The sequence below is a fragment of the Fusarium musae genome, chromosome 10 (assembly GCF_019915245.1).
Source record: "Fusarium musae strain F31 chromosome 10, whole genome shotgun sequence".
Lineage (NCBI taxonomy): Eukaryota > Fungi > Ascomycota > Sordariomycetes > Hypocreales > Nectriaceae > Fusarium > Fusarium musae.
This window is the reverse complement of record NC_058396.1, coordinates 9681-26037: the sequence shown is the minus strand read 5'-3', so window position 1 is coordinate 26037 and position 16357 is coordinate 9681.

Here is a 16357-nt window from a genome sequence, read left to right as displayed (position 1 = left end):
GATATAAAGTAATTATATTTAAAGAAAATATCTCTAAAACTACTAAAGAGACTGTAAGTAATGCTTTAGGTAATGTAATAACTTTAGTCTTTATTAAAAATAAAATAAAGTAAAGTTAAAGGTACTTTCTTTATATTAGTAAGGCTACTACTTTTAAGCTTTCTAATCTAGCTATTAATAGGCTAGTTAAGCCTTTTTACTTAACAGGGGATTTAAGTAGGCACTTTAAATAATATTATCTCTTTAATATTTAGCTATATAAAAAGCTTTATTACTGCCTGTATAATAAGATATTAGATTATAAGATATACTTATAAAACTATACTAAGATAGTATATAAGACTGTATTATATAGAGGTTAATAAATATAACTTTTTATAGAATAATTATTAGCAATCTATATAGTAAAGCTTTCTGTTATTTTAGGACTATATCTTTTAATTAATTTACTTTAAGGTCTAAGTAAATTTAGCTCTCTAGGGTATAAATTATATTTTCTTTATATAAATTAATTTATATAACTACTAAATCCTTTAATATTATATTAAGTCTTATTACTAAGGTTAGCTATTAAAGTCTTAATAAAGAAAGATTCTTTAAGAAGTAGAGGCTTAAATAGGATATTAATAATATAAATATAGCCTATTATAGCATTCTCTTAAGATATCTATATAGCCTTTCTCTAGCAGTATTTTAATAACTTTTATATAAATACTATAATATAGCCACTACTCTAAGTCTGCATTACACTAAGCTATAAGCCCTAAAATATATATATAGTAACTATTAAATTAAACTAGAATATACCTAGATCCTATACCTAGATCCTATACCTAGATCTTACGCCCAGATCCTATGCCCAGATCCTATACTTAAATCTTATATTAAGTAATTAAATTAAAATATTAAAAAGACTAGATAAAGAATTTTAATTTAAATCTAGCTATTATACTCCTAATAGCCTTATTTACTTAATCTTATAAAAGTGTAAAATTTAAGTAAGGCATTATTTTAAAATCTTTATTACTATTAATTAAAGAGTTATAGTATCTACCTTCTTAAAATCTTTCTTAAAGTACTATTAGTATAGGAAGACTTAATAATAGCTTATAGCTTATATAATTCTCTTAATAGCATTAGAGTATATAAGTATAAGAAGTAGTAATAGCTTTAATAAATCTTACTAACTTTTACTTACTTACTTATATTCTTTTAGCTTATAATATAAATAATATAAATTTAATATATTATCCTAAGCGCTTATATATATATCTAGAGTAATATTACTATTATAATAATAGTATTTTTATATAACTTATTTTAATTCCCTTTTAAGCTTAATAATGTTTTTAAAGATACTAAAGAGCTATATTAGCTAGATATAAGCTAATTGTTAAAGTAAGTAAGATCTTTATTTTATATAAATTAAGTTATCTATAATCTTAAAGGTATAAATAATATATAGGCTAGAACTTAGGATATTACTTAGGAAAGAGGTCTTAGCTAAAAGCATATTCTAATTAGTAATTATAGTATAGTAATTTTAGTAAAATATATATAAGGGATCTTAACTTTAAAGTATATTATAAAGTATAGAGATTAAAGCCCTTTATCTTAAATATAAAGCTTTAAGGTCTTATATTTACTATTTAAACTGCTATATTTATAAGTATTTACTTACTATTAACTATTAATATAAATAGCTAGAATTAGTAAGTTATATTTCTTATTTTTTTTAATAGTTTTTAGTTTTTTATAGGTAATAATAAGGTTATAAAAAGCCTTTAAAGTTTTATTTAAGTTAGAATTAAGCTATATTAGATCTTTATAGCTAAGTGCCTATATCTTAATATTATATAGAGATAAGAATATATAAGGTAATTAAGTAGGGCATTTATCTCTTATATAGAAGAAAGTACTAAGTATAAATAGGGACTGCTTTTTAAAGACTGTAAAGCCTTTTAAGTTTTCTATTTTAAGAATATTTTCCTATTTCTTATTTCTATATTATATATATATATAGCTAGGTATAAGATAAGATAAGAAATATTATATAAGCATTTATTATTTTACCTTAATAAGGGTTATTGCATTAAGTAATAGGTTGCCTTATTATATATTAGATCTTAATAAGCCTTTAATATAAAAAAAACGTATTTATATTAATAAATATACTATAAATATTTAATAGCTAATAGAAAAAACTTAATTAAGCTAGAAAAATAGCTTTAAGAGGCACTTTAGTATATTAATAATATAGAAAGAGAATAAAAAGAGGAATAATAATATATTAAGAATAAGCAATAATATACTAAGGATAAATAATAACGCGCTAAGAAGGAGTAATAATATACTAATATATTAAAAATAGTAATATAACTTATAATAATTAATAAGTATATTACTGCTTACTATAAATCTATATTCTCTAAGTTTACTATTAAAACTAACTTAAAATTATCTTTAAGAGGCTTTATTATAAACTCTTATAATAAGTAATATTCTAAAAACCTATAGCTTTAAATAGACTTTATATATAAATAAAGACTTATTTTTAGTATATTAAATAATATATTTCTAACTAACTTTTGCATTTTTAAGAACTAAGCTTTTTTAGTTAGCTTAGGTAATAGAATCTCTTAATAGTAGATTATAAATAAAAAGATACTTAAGTACTTTTTATATAATAGTATAGAAGATCTGGTTAAGGTTATTATATATAAACTTAAAGAGGTTAAGTAAGTTATAGCAGTCTTTAAAATTAGAGATAGTATTATATTTAAAAATCACCCTTATACCCTTAGTAATACTACTAAAAAAGTAGTAAAAAAAGAAATCCTATTAATATTAAGAACACTAGACTATTAATAAGATCTTAACTAACTATAACTAGATTAAATTTATATTACTTAATTTAATAATAGGCCTTATTTATAAAGTATAATAGTATATATCTTTAAGTATAAGTTACTATATAAGTTAACTATTTAGTATCTTTATATTAGCCTTTAACTTATAGATATTTATATAAAAGTTATAAATTAAAAGACTATCTTAATATCTATAGACCTAGATATACTATTTTAATACTATATAGAGAGGCTAACTATATCTGCTATTATATAAATATATTATTATATAATTAAAAGTAGCCTTAAATATAGTAATCTAACTATTAATAAAGCTACTATCTTTTTAAAGATTAACTAAAATAAACTTAAAATCCTTTATTACTATTTAGCTAAGCTTAAATATAAAGTATTAGTTTACTTAAGTAGCTTTTATATCTATATAGCTATTAGTTAATATCTAGCGTTTATACTAATAGTACTTAGCTTACCTAGATAGTAATATAAGCATAGATAAGAGGAATGTTAAAGAGTAATAAATAACTTAAAAATATAAGCTAAAGATTTTAAGATAATATTATATTCTATTTTAAATACTAAATAATTAGTATTAGCTAACTACTTACTTAATTATTAACTTACTATATACTATAGTATTAAGTAATTACTATACCTCTTATATAAAAAAAGATATTAAATTACTAAGCTAGAGGCTAATAAGAAGGTATTAAGGGACAATAGTTAAGATCTATCTAATAATAAATTAGCAAGGGCGCCAGATACCCTTACACTAGCTAGATAAAGTATAGGATAAAAAAGTCAGTAAAGTTACTAACTAATATAGCTACTTTATAGAAACTATTATTAATAAGGCTATTAGTACTATATATAAAAATACCTTCTTAGACTAGTAAGAAGAGGTTTTCTTGATTTAAAATGCCTAAATATAGCTTACTACTGTAAGAACAGTCTCTTATATATATGCTATCCTATTAGTTATAGAAAATAGCTTACGCTTTTATAAAAATAGTTAAAGTAATTATTAAATAATAGGATTATATTACTATACTAAAATAGCGCCTGTAGTACTTTCTTTAAGGTTACTTTATTAGCCTATGGCTATATATTCTTTACTAAAGGTATAGTGCAGGCTTTTATTAATAATCTTATATATAAAGCTGCAGTATATAAGCGCCTGAACCTACTTTAAGGCCGCGATATACCTATATTTCTAGGTATAATAGATCTTTAGCTAATAAATAAGGTCTATTACTATTTCTATTAAGTTTATATTATATATATAATATTTCTATCTTAAGGCAGTAATAGTCTTATTAACGCATTTAAGACTAGCTATATAAGAAAGAATTTTAAGATTATAGCTATTATATTATTATAAGCTATTTATTAAGAGGGAGTAATTTATAGAAATATTTAATTTATAAATATACTATTTAATTAAGAGGTTAATAGGGTTATAATAATAGATTTTAAAAGAGCGTTACTTATTAAGCTACCTAGACTTCTATTAGCTTAATTAGTGCTAAATAAATATAAATAAATAATAGAGGAGAGAGAAAAGAATGCAGTTATATTTCCTAATAATATACAGGCTAGGAAAGGGTTCTTAAAGGATATTACTAATATAAGGATAATATTTCAGGATTTAGATAGGCTGTGTATTTATATAAAATAGCTAGATATATTTATAAAAGTATAAATACTAAGTATTATATAACTTTATTTATAGTAATAAGATTTACTTTTACTTCTGCTTTATATTATTTAACTTTTAACTATTTTACTAAATACTCTTTTCCCTATATAGCTAATATATATTATATATAGCTTTAACTCTTATTACTAAATTTATATTAAAGATCTGCGCTTAAGTTAAACAGACTTAAAATAGTTTTTATATTATATAAATACTTAAGCTATATAGTATATATAACTAGTATTATACTATACCTATCCTTAATATTAATAGGAACCCTGAATTCTTAAATATATAGTCTAACTTAAGATATATACTATTATTTAATAGTATTATATAAGCTATTTAATTAAGATTCTTATCTTAGATTTACTTTAAAGTCTAGAAGTAAATCGGCTATTTCTTTATAGTTAGTAAAGTAAGCCTAAAAGAGAGTATTATTAAGGTAATCTTAATAGTAGTTACCATACTTTAAAATGCTAGCTAGTGTATAGATAACCTTATCTAGGCCTTTATATACTGCCAAGCTTAAAAGAGAGACCTATTATTAAGTCTTACTAAAAGGAAGGTAAGCTAGGTTATTGCAGTTATTAAGAGAAAATATATTAAGTAAAAAGACAGTTTTATTAATTATAATAGTCTCTGTCTTATTAATATAAGCTAAGAGATACTTAAGTACTCTTTAAGCTAAGCTAATAAGAGCCTTAACTCTAGGGCTAGAAGACTAATATAAATAAGGTATTATAAAGAGATTAAAGAAAGTAATAGATTAATAGGTCTTAAACTTAAATTATTAATATTTTAATTATAATAGAAAGATAAAGTTAAGAATAAAATAGTAAAAGAAAAATAGCTTTTAAATAATATTTAATAGTAATAAAAATAATCTAGGTATTTACTTTAAGATATAGATAACTTACTTTTAGTCTTTATAGAGGCTACTAATTACTCCTATCCTCTATCTCTATATATAGAATTCTACTAGTTAAAGCTACCTCTAGCTTAAGTATAGGCTAATAATAGCTAAAGCGCTTAGGAATATATAAAAAGGGGGCTTAATTAGCTTAAATATATCTTATAATCTTAAAAGAAAGCTATTATTAAAAATCCTTATGCCTATAAGGCTAATAGCTTACTTAACTATATAGGCTTATTATAATAGCCTATATAAAGGGCTAATATATAGCAAGAATATTAAGCTATTAGTCTAATAGTAAGGTTATAAGGTTCCTTATACCTTATAATTCCTAAGATAGGCAGCCTAGTAGTAGTAAGGTATATACTATAAGTTATCTACTACTTTATTTAACTAATAACTTACTAAGTTAAATATATATTAGCCTATAATAAGAGGCTATAGCTAAAAGCTATAGACTAATTTATAGGCTATAAAGAGTAAATCTAATATAAGTAGCGCTTTAGTATTATTAGCTTAAAGCCTTTAACTTATAAGTTTAAAGCTAGCTATTTATAAATATAGGCTAGTTAAGTATTAAGTTATATTTTAGATAGCTAAATAATAGACTAAAAGATATATAGCTTTTAAAGTATTATCTCGCTTTAGTATTAGACCTATTTTTAAGAGAGCTTATCCTACCTTAAATATCTTTTATTTTACTTTTATTAAGACTAAATATAATTTATAATGCCTCTCTTAACTTCTCTTTTTAGATTTCTTAACTGCCCCTTTACTTATCTCTTTCTTAAAGTAAACTATCTTAAACTTTTTAATCCTTTTAGTATATTACTCTTTAAGTATAATAGCTTAAAATACTCTTACTAGGTAATGCTCTTCTTACTAAGCCTAATAGCTTTTAAAAACTAGATTAATATTATTTATTTTTTAAGCTACTTTAAAGAAAAAGAAGTGTAGTAAGATTAAGATCTTAGTTTATTTTTAACTAATTACTAGGGGTATAGAGAAATAAGTAACCTGCTAAAAAGATTAAAAGTAAACCTAGGCTAAGACTCTTTTTTTAATAGGTTATATAGTGCTACTTAGTAAGGGCTAAATAATTAGATATAGTATTATATCTTTATAAATAAAGCCAGTCTTAAGGCAACTAATAGATTATCTATAATACTAGTCTTTTATATTATATTTAGGCTATAAGATAAAAAAGGCACTTAAGAGACTATTAAGATACTCTTTTAATTAAAAGCAAGTCCTTAGGCTATATTTAGCAGTTAGAACTTGACTTATACTAAGATTATAAAAATAAAAAGGAAAGAGTATTTAGTAAAAAAGCTTAAGGAAGCATACCTATTATTAACTATTTCGAATTTAAGTTATAAACTAAGCTATATACCTAGAGGCAATAAAGATACCCAGTCTAGTAATAAGCAGCTATAAAAAGATTTAGAAGTTAAAGGAGGAGCTAAGTAAGTATATAGAGTGTAAAGGTATATAAGCAAGACAGATATTAGTATATCTTAGATAACTAATACTAAATTACAGCTTATAAGGCAAATAAAAGTATTTAAAAGGGTATAATAGGTTAATTTTAAGAGTAGGCCTTAGTATTATAGATAAATACTAAGACCTAAATTAACTATAACCTGCTATTTAAGAAGGCTATAATTCTTATATATTAATAATAAAGTTAATTAATATTATTTCTATCTTCTACTAATTACACTTTAATTCTATATTACTAGAAGTACTAGTTAAGGTAAATACTTATATAAGTTATATATAATTAAAGAGAGATAGCTTTACCTAAAGGTACTAAAACCTCTTACAGGCTAGGGTAAATACAGGTTAAATGGCTTATATAGATAAAATTATTAAATATACTATTATTATTTACTATAAAACTGGTATTAATATATTACTAGGAATTATTTAAATGCCCCTTCTACTAGGGATAAACCCTTATAAGAAATATAATAAAGAATCTTATACTTATCTAGAGTATACTTTAGTAATAGGAAAAATACTATTTAGTATAGACACTTAGAGCTATAGTTATAGTAAAAGATATAAATTTACCTATTACTTATATATATTTTTCTAGCTAATTTTCTAAGCCTTTTTAAAGTATATCTTTCTTTTTACTTTTAGTTTACCTCTTTTTAAAGATCCTTATTACTTAAGAGAAGCTAGTATAATATATTATCCTAGTATTTATTTAGAAACTCTAGGTATATATAGCAAACTCTGACCTATAGTTTATTATCTTTCCTTAAATTCTTTTATTTTATATAATAAATAGATTTCTTATATAAAGGCCTAACTTATATTTTATAAGTTTTAAGTTTTTATATTAAATCCTTTTTATTACTTTCTTTTACAATCTAGGCATATATATAACTTAATTCCTTAAGCACTTTACTTACTTTTAACTAAAAAAAATACTTAATAGTATTTTAATTATATAGAGAATCTAGGCTTATAGTATATATAATTAGTATTAAATATATTTTATCTTAAATATTAACTAAAACATTATAGTAAAAGATATAGCAGTCTATATATCCTAGTAGGCCTTGACTTATAATACTATATAACTTATTAAATAAAGATAGCTGCCTAGGGTTTACTTTAGTAAATAAAAGTAAATTAGCTTTTATAGTATTCTATAAATAATTAGTAAAGAAGAAAGTATAATCTTAATTATATTAAAATTATTTAGTCCTTTTTAAATTAATAAGGATAGCTTAAATATCCTCCTTTAAGCCTATAATAATAGCATAGTATAGTAGAAGGACATTAATATAAGTCCTATCTAGGGGGTTATAGGATAGTTAAAGGAAAAAGGTAAAGGTATTAGAAAGAAATATATTTCTATTAATAAGTACCTCTATATTATAAGAGATATAAGTTAATTTAATAAAGAGAGAGGAAGATATTATATATTAAAAGTAAGATATAATTAGATCTTTAAATAATACTATAAAGTCTTAAGTAATAATTAAGAATAAAGTTAGAAAGGAGTCTTAAGAAAAGGAGACTGCCCTTTAAATACTTTACTAAAGCTATTAAAATAGTATAAGTTATCTATAGTAAAAGAAATACTATTAGTATAAATAATATACTTTTAGTCTTTAATATAGCTAGCTGAAATATACTTTAAATAAGGGGATTATTAATAATAATTATCTTTTATATATAAATAACTACTTCTAGACTTATAGATTAGATAAAGAAGATAATAGTAAGTTTAGATCTAGGTTAGTTATAAATAAGGTACTTAACAATATATAAAAAAGAGACTTAAAGAGTAATTATAGTACTTAATAACTGTAGATAGATATCCTTATTTATTATATTTACTATCTTATAGTTAGGGACTTAGTTAATTATATATAAGGAGGCTAGAGTTAGACTATTAAATGCTAAGTTTATTAAATTAATAGTTTATATAAAATAAAAAAGGCTGCCTAGAAGGCCCCTAAGTAGCTAAGTATATATATAGTGCTTTATAACCCTTTTAGATTAGATAGATATAGCTATCTTGGTTTTATATCTAGGCTAGGAATAACTAACTGGCTTAGAAAAGGGGCTTAGTAAGATAAAAATGCCTTATAGGACTTTATAAATTTATCCTATAATCTTAAAGGATTGCTTTTATTAGTAATACCTGCTATCTTTTAGTTAGTAACTTAGTTAACTATATACTAACTTATAACTATAGCCTCTCTTAAAGGCTAATATATATTAACTTTATTAACCTATTAGCTAAATAGGGTAATAGGCTTTTATAAAAATAGATTATATATATAAGTAAGGTAGAATCCTGTCTCTAGTTTATTAATAAATATAATAAAAGTTATATTATAGTATATTACTTAACTTTAAGATTCCTATAACTATAGCTATAATATAACTATATAAGTAGCTAGATTTCTATATTAGGCAGTTAGTTCCCTTTTTTTATTATTATATTATTTACTATATTTAAAAGCCTCTTATTACTATATTTATTTAAGAATAAATTTATTTTAACTTAATAGGATTGCTTAGAGCTGTTTATATTAAGATTAATAGCTATCTATAAGATTTTTAAGCTACTTAAAAAATTAAAAAAGTAATTAAGGTTTTATATCTTTTCCCCTTAAAAGACTTTTAAGTTAATTAGCAGTATAACCTTATTTATATAACTGTTATTTAAGCTATTATACTAGATATCTTTACCTTTACTACCTTCTAAAGAGAAATAGATATTTTAAGGATATTTCTAGCTCTGCCTAGCTTTAGTAAAACTTATAATCTATTAAATACTTTCTATTTATCTTTACTTAACAGAAATATTAATATAGCTAAGTTTCTACTTTTAAAAGGTGCTAATCTATATAGACTATCTTATATAAATAGCCTATATATTGCTACAAGAGTAGGATACCCTAAACTAGTCTTAGATTTTCTTATTAAATAAGAAATCCCTACAGACTGTACTAATACTAATAGCACTATACTTATAATATATACCTTTTATTTTCTAAAGTAAAATGTAATTAAAATAATTAATATTTTTATTAGATATAAAAGATACTAAAAGATAACTTTTAGAGATAATACTAAAATAGGTATATACTATATATTAGCTATAAAGAAATATAGCCTATTATCTTAGCTTTAAAATATAAAAAGAGTATATTTAAATACTATAGAATATATATAGAAATATACCTAATAGCTTTAACTAGATAATACTACCTTAAAGAATCCTTAAAGGCTATAATTAAAAAAGTAAGAAATAAAATAAGTTAATATTTTAATTAATACTTATAGCTAAGAGCTTTAATAGCAAATAGAACTAAAAGTTAGTTTTATAGATATAGATATAAACTCCTATACCTAATTATTATTATATTACTTTTATTTAAGCTTTTAAAGTAGCTATATTTTATAGATTACTAGTATTATTCCTATTATTACTCCTTATATTTTAATAATATATATAGTTACTATTACTATTATTAACTACTTTCTATCTTATATTATATATATATTAACTAGACTTATAAAAAGGGTAACTATTAAGTTAAGAAGCCTTAAGCTAATCTTAATTAGCTTTATAATTATTATAAAATAGCATTATAGGGACCCTATATTAAGATATAATTAACTAGCTAAATATAATTATTCCTAAATAACTATACAGTCTATCTAATTCTAATACCTCTTGCTAAATAGTATAAAATACCTATAACTAGAAGTAGTATATTCTGAATTATATATTATATAGCTTAGCCTACTTAAGATTCGCTAAGTAAAGTAGCCTAACTTAATAATATAAATATACTAAAAAAGACAATAAAGCCTATTAAGAATATCTAATTAAATAGAGCTATAATTATATACTTAATAATAGGGGCTTTATAAGCTTCTAAAACTATATCTTTATATAATATTGCTTATTTTCCTTAGCATTAAGAAGGTATAGGTATAGTATTAAGTTAATATATATTTACAGTAGCTAGATTTATCTTCTATTTTTTATAAATCTCTAGGAGCTAGCTATTTATATATTACTATAATATAGTACTATAAGTTATAGTTACTTAATAATTCTTATAATATAAACTAGAAATAGTTTTAAGTTTTAAATTCTTACTTTATAGTATATAGCTACTTTATTTAGTTACTTAGTTTAATTATATTTTTTAGTAAGTATATATTTAAGCTATTATATTTAGGCTTAGTTTCTTACTTCTGCTTTTATAGCATTATAACAATCTATAGCTTACTATTAGTCTATACTATATATAAGATCCTAATAGCCTTAGCTCTTATCTCTTTTATATTATACTCTTTTAAAATAGAATAGCTTAGTATCTAATGCTTTATATAATAGATAATTAGTAGATTATAGTTATACTTATCTTTTTAAGGAGTTATTTCCTTTTTTTATTAGTAATTTCTTAAATAGTTATATAAAGGGCACTTATATTATTAATAAATTTATAATTTAGGAATACTTTCTTATATATATTTTAGTTAGTTATTAGTAAATAGCTTTTAAATTTCTATAAGACTTTACCTTTATATAGTTTTCTAACCTATTATAAAGAGTTATAAGTTACTGCCTATTATTAATCTCTAAGAGACTTTAATAAAAATTATTATAATTTAAAGGAAAGAAAGTAATTAAGTATTTCTCTTTTTTTATTTTTTAGTACTATTATTAAACTATCTTCTATATTATTTATAGAGAGTCTTTTAACTAATTTAATAGTATAATATAAAAGCTACTAACTTAAATAAAAGGGAGTTAATTTACTAAATATAAGTAAGCTAAAATAATATCTTAGTTAATCTATTAACTTCTATTAAGTAACTATAATAAGGTTATAAAGAACCTATAATCTATACTTTTAATAATAAGTTTACTATTAGTAATAGAAATTTAAATCTCTTTTAATTATATAAAACTAGTAGTAAAAGTTACTTAAGGAGAAAATAGCTTTTACTTCTTAAGTTTATTATAAAATATATTAGTATTTATCTTACTTACTTATAAAAGTAGTTTTATTTAATCCTTAAGAAGCTGTAAGACTACTATCTTCTTTTTATTACTTAGTATTTTCTTAACTATAATATTTATTACTAACTTAAGTAACTTAGTAAGCTTTCTATTATTAATTAGTTTTTATATTTAATAAAAATATAAGCAAGTACTAGGCATTTTTAAATAGTATACCTATATCTAATACTTTTACTAACTGCAGCTACTTTCTACCTTAAGTAAGATATATATAAGGCTTCTTTTACTTCTTCCTTTTTATTTTATTATTATTAATATATAAGCTAAGGATTCTTACTAATACCTATTAAGATACTTATTAACTTAAAACCTTATCCTTATAAAGTTATACCTATATTATATACTATCTAGTAAATACTATAGCTATAATTATATAGTAAATTATTCCTTTCTTTTAGTCTTTTTACCTTAATTCTAGTAAAGATAGCTACTCTATACTATTAATCTAGCAGGCTTCTTCTTATAATTTATTAATAAAAGCTAAAAGAAGCTAATATATTCTCTTAAAGTTTTTTACTAAGCTAAAGTATAATATCTTATTTTAGCTTACTTAAATAAAGTCTTTAATACTTTAAGTAATAATATTAGGATCTTAAGGAAAGGGATTAGACTCTATAGTATAATTACTATCCTAGTCCTTCTAGTTATTTAATAAGTCTATATTTAAAAGTAATACTATACTTAATTATAACTCTGGTTTAGGATTAGGAGTTACTAGCTAGGGTATTACTTAAGCTTCTTTTTAAACTCTAGCTTTTTTAGTATTATACTTTTTATTAATAAAGCTATCTTAATTTAAAAGTAATTTAAGAAGCTTACTATAACTATAATGCCTGTTTATATATATTCTATTATATATATTTAAGAAAGCTTATATAAATAAATAAATAAAATCTCTATTAGTAAAAAGCTGCTAAAGTAAGGCTAGTAGTAAATATCTTTTATTAAAAGATTTATTATTTTAGATATCTAATATTATATTAAATACTAAAGTAATTTATAAGGAAGTTATTAGGACTTAATAAGAGGGTTATTTAGAAACCTAAGTAAAAAAGAAAGAAGAGAAAAATAGAGAGGGGAGTAACTTATAGGCTGTTTTAAGCGCTAACTTCCTAGGAAGTCCTGCTTAGATTTTTAACCCCCTAGCAGTATAATTAAGTATAATAGCAAGGGTCCCTGCTATTCTAAGCTAACTACAGGCTTAAACCTTTAGCTCTAGATATACTAGCTAGATATACTTTTAAATAGTACTAGATTAAATTTAGTAAACTATATAACTATCTTTAATATTTTAAGCTAAGATACTTTATAAATTAACTATATTAAATAAAATCCCTTTTAGTAAAATATAATAGATATTTAAACCTTCTTTAAGAGTTTTTAAAATTAATTAAAAGTAGCTTGACCCCTTATATATTAAGCTTTCTATACAGTCTATTAAGAAGGTGTAGTAAGAGCTCCTTAAGCTATATAAAGAGCCCTAACTATATACTAAAGGCTATATCTTTAAGTATATTTAGGGAGGGTAAAGTAGTTACTTTTAGTCTATATTTACTAATAATAAATCCTATTAAGTAATAGGAATCTAAAAGGTTTAATATACTTAGTATCTTTTAATAGTAAGAATAGCTAGGATTTATTAGGTATAGCTATAGTAGCTTAATTAGTAGCTTCTTTAAATACCCTTATATAAGAGAATAGCTATAAAAGTAAGCTAATTAAGAACTCTATTTTATTAAATAATAGGATTTATTTAGTCTTATAAAGCTAATATTTAGCGCTAAAAGTAAAGCTATTAAATAGAACCTTAAACTATTATAAGATTTAAAAACTTTATTTCTCTTAACTATAATTTTAAGTATTAGTAGTATATATTATAAGTAATACTAAAGACTTATTTAATAAAGTAATAAAGTTAATTTCTCTTTTTTTAAATATTTAGTAAAGTATTTATCTCTTTAGGTAGGCCTTAATAGCCTAATAGAATAGAATATTAAATGCTTATAGATTTTCCTTATTTAATACTTATAAATCCCTAGCTAAAACCTAGCCTATAGCCTTATTCTTTAAGAATTTATAGCTAGTAAAATATATAACTAGATATTTTTATATATAAGATAATAGTTTACTATCCTTATATCTATTATATTACTTAAGCCTCTTAAAGTTTATATTATAAACTATATAATTAAGTATATTCTTAAAAAAGCCTAAAGTCTTTATAATACTTAAGATACTAATATTACTAGGATCTATAAGTAGGAGGATTATAGTAGTAAGACGCTAATAAGATTACTTATAATATATATAGTAAAGCTTCTCTAGCTTAGGCTAAAGAACTTCTATAGAGCTAGTAGTATTTATTAAGTAATATATCTTAAGTATTATACTATAAGCTATAGTATTAGATAGATCGCTAGTCTCTATTTATTTATAATAGCGCTTTTACTTTATATAAGGGGATAGTAAGTATATTCTTTTTTTTACTAATAGTTAATAAAAAGCTAGAGGCTAATATCTAGAATAACTTATAATATATATAGTCTTATCCTCTTATATAATATCTTCCTTTTCCTTAAGGTCCTTATACTAGCTATAATAATATTTAAGATATAACTTAAAATTAACTTTATTAGGTTTATTTAATAATATAATAGTAGTAAGTAACTTATTATAAAATCTTCTAAATATTACCTTTACTTTTAAAGATTTAAAATAAGGTTTACTTAAAGCTATAGCTAGATAAATAAGTTAAAGAAAGAAGGATATAGTAATAAAAAAACAGGTACTATATTTATCTATTTATTAGACTCAAGAGACTGCATTATATCTACTTTATACCTAAATACAAGGCTATAGACACTATAGCCTATAGCTATCTAGACTTAGTATATTAAGATAAGTATATAATATATAGTATATATAAGAAAGCTATTAGTCATAAAAGGAGGGTAAGAAAGTTTATTAAGGTAATATACTTATATCTCTATCTTTATCTTATTCTTATTTTACCCTTATCTCCTCCTTATCTATAATACTTAAGCCTACTAATAGAACAGTATATATAGTATATATACTAAAGTTAAATATATTTATACAGTATTACAATTACCTAATTAGCTTATATAGTTCCCTTTTAATAATTACTTTCTTAATAGTTATCTTTTTTAATTATTCTATATATTAAACTAAAAAGCAAGTATAGAATTCTTAAATACTATTAAGTCTGCTTATTCTTTAATATTGCCTTCTTTTCTTTCTTAGCCTTATCTTCTTTCTTTTAGGTTACCTAGTTTTATATAAATTCCTTTATATATAGCTAGTATCTTAGTAGTATAAGGTAATTCTTACTCTGCCTATAAGTAAGTATATTAACTCTATATAGTTAGGCTTATACTTATAAGACTTCCCTTAGTTAAAGGCTAGGAATCTAAAGATTCTAATAAGTAGATATAATAGTACTTATTAACTTTAATAACTATATATACCTTAGTACTAAGCTTATAAAGTTAGTTACTCTTATTAATAAGGGTCTTATACCTCTTATATTATAAAGTATACTGTAATTATATAGGTAAAAACTTATATTTTATAATTTTATAAGTAAAATTAGATAATTAAGCTGCTTCTAGATATGTTATAATTCTTGTTTAGTATTAGCTTATTTAAACCTTAAAGGTCTTAGGGCTTTAAAGTGCTTTAATAAATAACTAAAGATTAAACCTCTATTTCTATCTCCTATTATCTATTTCCTGCTTTCTATTTCCTATTCCTAGTCTCCTATAAGCTATTTCTTACTAGTATATAGATATAAAAAGATAGGGCTTATATAGTAATATGAAAGTGTCCTAAAATTAGTAATAAGTACTTAATAGTCTTACACTAAGTTCTTCTATATATATTAAGATATCTAGGTAATAACTTATATACTAAACCAATAACGTTCTATTAAGATCCTTTTATTATAATTTAAGATAATATTCTTCTAGAAAAAGACACTCTATATACTTATTTATTGCTAGCCTTATAAAGTAAAAAAAGCAGCTATAAAGAAACTTAAATCCTTAGAAAACCTTTTATTAATTTTATAAATTAATCTATTTATAATTTTCTTAAATAAAGAAAGCCTTTTTTCTTTTAAAGTAATAAATAATAGCTTTCTTAAAGTCTATATTTAGCAGAAACTTCTCCTAGTTATTAATCTCTTTTACTTACTAGACTTTATTACTTTAAAAAGAGAGTAAAAACTATATTATACTTAGCAGAGACTGCTAATCTTAATTATAGTATATATATAGCTC